This window comes from Brassica napus, chromosome C6 (genome assembly GCF_020379485.1).
Source record: "Brassica napus cultivar Da-Ae chromosome C6, Da-Ae, whole genome shotgun sequence".
In the NCBI taxonomy this organism is placed as follows: domain Eukaryota; kingdom Viridiplantae; phylum Streptophyta; class Magnoliopsida; order Brassicales; family Brassicaceae; genus Brassica; species Brassica napus.
In genome coordinates this window covers 21,098,044-21,104,062 of record NC_063449.1, presented here as the reverse complement: position 1 = coordinate 21,104,062, position 6,019 = coordinate 21,098,044, and the positions used below count along the sequence as shown (strand labels likewise).

General features: G+C 40.1%; 1 pseudogene; it reads left to right on the top strand.

Moving 5' to 3' along the window:
* The first annotated feature begins 3,010 nt into the window (after window positions 1-3,010).
* LOC106382469 lies at window positions 3,011-5,684 on the top strand (annotated as a pseudogene).
* The last annotated feature ends 335 nt before the right edge of the window (window positions 5,685-6,019 follow it).

Sequence of the window (6,019 nt, the reverse complement as noted above, 5' to 3'; positions counted from 1 at the left end):
ACAAAAAAAATACATTTTGTTTATAAAAGTTGATAACTAACCCTATTTATTTTTAACTTTTAAAATATTTTCATAAACTTATGAATTTTTTAAAACTAAAGTTTTGTTAAAAGACTATTATGTAAATAAAAAATGTTATTATACTCCTACAAAAATTGTATTTCTCTATAAATATAATTATTTTGGTTACAACTATAAAAATTTGAAAATTAAAGGACTATTTTGAAAATAAAAAAGTATGACTCTATAATAGAGGAATGCTATTTTTTTCTCTATAAATAGAGGAAAAAATAGCAATCTCTATTTTAGAGGTGGAAATAGAGATGAGATGTAGCACTTTTACCTCTATTATAGCATATAGAGGTGAAAATAGTTAGGGATTGGAGATGCTGTCAGAAGATCTAACAACTTTGTATGTGATAAGAATTGTCAATCAGAACTCTTTATTGAATTATAGAACTCAATTATAACTTTAAATGCTTAATACAGTCTACACTGACGGGGAATGCGAAGTAGATCAACGATCGTGCATATACTCACGGCTTTATGAATTACAACAATCAAAAGAACATATAAGATGTTTTTATTTTTTTAGGTAATTTTTTATTTTATTAAAAACTGTTTAACCAATAATAATTGATAATATATTTTGTAATTGGCTGAGTAACATTAATTTATAGTTTTAATGATATTTTCTAGACAAAAAAAGATTTTCTTAATATACGTGTTTTTGTTGGAACTATTTTTTGAATATTATGAATAATGTATTCATATATCAAAAATGAAGTTTTATTTGAATGAGAAATAGAGGTTTAATGCGTGTGATTTGAGAAACTTGTACAAAATTAGCAAATACACTCATTGGATATTTGAACTTGGATTTGAGTTTTGATTTATTAGTTGGACTTCATGTTAATTAACTTAAATCAAATGTATGTTGATATTTTATATTGATAAAATATAAAAAAGAAATCTATTTTAAAGTATATTATTTTGTTTGAATTGGTCAAAACAATAATAATTTTATTCTTTAATTTCTTGGTCACAATGTGAAATAAATTCACATACTAATTGACAAAATTTTTTAATAAGAAATACATGTAAATTTTTATTATTGTTAATAAGAAATTTTTATTTTTTTTATTGTTAATAAGAAATACAGTATTTGAAAATAATACAGTATTTTCAAAGTTTTTTAATAAGAAATACATGTAGATTTTTTTTTTTTGGAAAAACCACATGGGTCATTTGACCCCATTCCTACGAGGGTGGCTCCGCCACTGTTTATATATGTACTGAATACCGACTGGGGGCGTCCAATGTCGTTGATCACGTCCCGGAAAAAGAAAAGTCACGCCAGTGGCCCCACACTCTCTCAAGAGCTTCTTTAGGCTCTCGACCAAGGAACGAGTACGCCTTATGTTCCCCCAGCTCAGTCCTTCCACGACCGACAGACACACGAGTTCGGCGAGAGCGTCGGTAGTTGCTCGAAAACCCAGTTCAGACGATAGTAAGTCAGGTACAGAGGCTCCTCCTCAACGCAGGTTGCCCGATCATCTGAAGAAGGACCCTCAGAGCTATTTGGATCGACACTGTCAATTTCGACCGAGTCCCTATCGTCCTCGTTTCCCCTCAGCTGCAACTCCTCAGCGTCGGCGGCTAGCAAACACCGGGCGAGATCCAAACATGTGACATCTGTGAAAGTCTCACGACGGAGCAAGCCAGAATCGTCAGGAAAACTCCCACCACTTGCCAAGCCTTTCCTCGGAGGCGATTCGGCGGCGAAGTTCTTTCCCTTTTGCTTTGTCGATAGTCAGTTAATCGGAGACATCGTTTTGGTTCAGATACTCACGGCGTACTTGATGAACGGATCAACAAATCCGATCTAATAATATGGTGGCAAGTTGGAAGAGAGATAGAGAGAGAGGAGTACCTGAAAATGTAGTGAAGAATGAAGTGAGGAAATATAATACGACTATTTATAAGGAAGGAGGCACAATTCTCCAGCATTGCCATCATTAGGTCTAGAAGCGCTTATTGGGCCTAGGTCGCCACACAATTTTCCTGCTATGTTATTCACAACTGTTCCGTTTCTCGGAGCAAACCATACATTAACCCAAATCAAACTGGTTACCCAATCGGACCAATGCCAAACCGGAACCCAATTCGACCTCAAAATTTGGTTATCAATGCAGTTTTCCCCGAGTAACGACATACCCCTGAGTAAATCGTCTGTTATTATCTGCTGCTCACGCGCACCGTTTTCACCGAGATATCGATAAGCAACCTTCATCCGTACAACAAGAAAAGCTACACCGACTAAGTGACACGATGTCTTCATCAAAGCCCGACCGAAATTCTCTATTCTCTAAACCGACCCTGACAAATTCATTGAGGGTGGCTATGCCTCTCACGACTATTGTAGGAGATGGATTGCATCCATCCACAAGGTTCATAAAAGTCAATCCAAGACATTGGGTCGAGTGAGTAGTTCCCGACCAAGCGCGCGACCCCAGTTTACGACCACTTTGCTCGGCTTCAGGAAGAAAGCACATCAGCTAGACTCAAGGGCTTTGTTGTTCGGCCCGATCTAGATCAAGCCCATTGGAACTAAACAACCTATAATGCTGAGACAAGAGAAGACAAGCTATATAAGAAGGAAGAGGACGACCAAGAGGGGGATCCGAACACATTCACACACACTTAGCGGCTAGAAATTAGGATTTAACTCTTTTCATCTTTTCGCCGACTTGTACTTTTCCGGTTAAGCTCTTCGAGCACCGGCTTACTCTTCCGCTTATTTCCTTATTTTTAATCGAAACATCCTCCGATCTAATAAACGCATTTGAACGACGAGTAGGTCATATCCGTACGAGTTCCGACCAACAAACAATATTGTATGTGAAACATAACTAACCAAATTATACCTAATTGATTCAGTACGGTGGTAAGTCTTTTTGCGTAACAAGTTAAACTACATAAACTGAAATCAAATGGAACCATAGTTTAATTCGGTTAAACCCAGTATAGTTTCAAAAACCAAAAAGAAACAAAACTCCAAGGAATAGAACCAAACTGAATAAAACCATATTCCCCGTTGCAGTCTAGTCGTCTGGGGAAGTAAAATTCCATCCCCTAGGCGACGATGGAGTCTCGACGGAACCCTCGCGCCGTCGTCGATCCAAAAGTCCGCCAAGTCGGTTTCTTCACTTCGTCCCAACCCGATTCGACTCACCCGATCGCCTCCGATTCCACCAGTTCTCCTTCCCGCAACTCCCTCTCCCCCGTCATGATTCCTCCGCCGCCGCTGCATCCGCAGTCTCTCCCTCTTCGTTCTCCTACTCCAGCCGCCGCGACTTCCCCGACGGCGTCTCCCGGACGCGTTTCCCGGGGGAGTTTCTCGAGATCTTCTCATGCTTCCCGGCGTCGGGATGGATTCTATGGCGGCTGCTAAATCCAGCAGCGTTCCACCTAGTGGATTAACCACTGTCTCCGTCGTGAACATGCCTCCTCCTGGACTCTCTGGTAATCTCTCACTTACCTTCAAACTATCTCTCACTTGAATCCCAATGTTGTGGGGGTGCAGAAGAGCTCTAAGCCATTGAAAGAGAAGACCACCAAAGCTGAGAGACGAGCTCTTAAAGAAGCTCAAAGAGCTGCTTCTAAAGGTGCCTCTTTAGATGTATTTATCCTTGCTTTGCATGTAGGGATTATATCTTGCTTATACTGTGTGCTATCAGCTGAAGGTGGGAAGGCGCCACTAGTGAGCTCAGGCTCGGTGGCTTCAGCAAATGTTAAAGCTGCTAAACCAGCAAGAAAGATAGAAAGAAAGATGCTCCACACCCCCGCATGCAGTATGACGACGAGAGTAGAGTCGTGAAGGCGAAAAGACGTGCTGTTGTGAAACAGACTGAGGCTAAAAACAGGGTTGAGCTGTTTAGGCATTTGCCTCAGTATGAGCATGGGACACAGCTTCCTGATCTCGAGACCAAGTTCTTCCTGCTCGACCCTATGCATCCTGCTGTGTACAAGGTGTTTGCTTTCTCTTGCTTCTGATGAGTCTCGGTTGTCGTGTTTATCAGGTTGGTCTTCAATATCTTTCTGGCGATATATCTGGTGGCAATGCCAGGTGTATTGCGATGCTTCAAGCATTCCAGGAGGTGGTCAAAGATTATTCAACACCGCCTGAGAAGACTCTTAACAGGGACTTGACTGCTAAGATAAGCAGCTACGTCTCTTTTCTCATAGAATGCCGCCCGCTTTCAGTTAGCATGGGAAACGCAATACGTTTCGTGAAGAACAGGATTGCTAAGCTGCCCATTATGCTTTTTGAATCTGAAGCAAAGGCTGCTCTTCAATCAGATATCCAACGGTTCATTAGCGAGAAGATCGTAGCGGCTGATAAAGCGATCGTCAGACACGCTGTTACTAAAATAAGAGACGGTGATGTGCTTCTGACCTATGGATCTCCAAGTGCTGTTGAGATGGTGTTATTACAGGCACATGAACTCAGGAAGAAGTTCCGTGTCTTGGTGGTGGATTCTCTTCCGAAGCTTGAAGGGCAGCTACTGCTTCGTAGGTTGATCAAACGAGGGATTGACTGTACATACACTCATATTAACGCCATTTCGTATGTCATGCATGAAGTCACTAAAGTGTTTCTGGGCGCTTCATCAGTTTTGTCAAACGGAACAGTTTACTCGAGGGTCGGCACTGCTTGTGTTGCAATGGTTGCAAGTGCGTTCCGTGTTCCTGTGCTTGTATGCTGCGAAGCCTACAAGTTCCATGAGCGGGTGCAACTGGATTCCATTTGCTCCAATGAGCTCGGTAGGCATCAACACCATCTCTTTCTGTTTCATATCTTAATGCCATCTCTAGTTTTGTATTGCCTTGGATTTGGATTTGGATATTTTGTTCTCTTCCTTTAGGTGATCCAAATGTGATTTCAAAAGTTCATGGAAGAGGAGGCATAAACTACTTAGATGGTCTGACCAACAACGCAAATTTACAGTTTCTCAACTTAATGTAAGCTTCTTTATGCTTTTGTACTACTTTTCTAATCTGCTGCTAAAGTCTAAAAACGTCTGTAATGACAGGTATGATGCTACTCCGTCTGATTACATTTCCATGATAATAACAGACTACGGCATGGTAAGATCAATCATAAGATGTTCTTTACTTTATCGTTTGCAAGTCAGTCTATAAGAACATCACATTAGGGGTCCTCAAAACTCTCATCTCTAAGCAATATTTATGAAGAATCTAAAACATGGAACATCATCTATCTTTCTTTTTCAGGTACCGCCCACGAGCGTGCCTGTTATTGTGAGAGAATATCAGAAAGAGCATTTGCTTGTCTAAGCAAAAAGATTTGCTTTACAAAGTTTTGCCCTCATCAAAGGTGTGAAAGATCTTCTTCTTCATTATGTAGCTCAGGCTCTCCTCGTCACAAACCCGCATAGAATAACTACCGGCCCTGCCTTCCCTCACCCGCTTCTTTTGTCTCAGTACCAGTGTCATTTTTTTTTTGTTGGCCTTTGACATGTTTTTATTTAGAAACTCTGTGAAGAGTGCGATTCATTAACCGCCTCTCCGGGATATCAGTAATATGCTGTTGACTTTGTCTGGTGATGTTATTAGTCATGAAGGTTGATACAAATACAACAAATCTTTCACAAATTCTATTCCTGAATGTTTTTTGGTTCACACAAACTCACAAATGTTTAGAAAGAAACCATATTGCAAGACAACACTAACGGTCCACTGGGACAATAGAATTGACGATAGGCAGGTGCAATGAATGAAACACAACCAAGTTTCAACTCATTGAATCTAAACTTACTAAAAACGCTAACGGAACATCCTCGTGAAAGAAACATGAAATCATGAATGTCTACAAGAATCTCTGATTACATTTTCAGATTTGGTTACAAAAGCTTGATTGATATGAAAAGGTTGTTGTTTTTGTATTTGAGATTCATGCGTCTCCTTGACTCCACATGATTTTGAATGTCTTTTG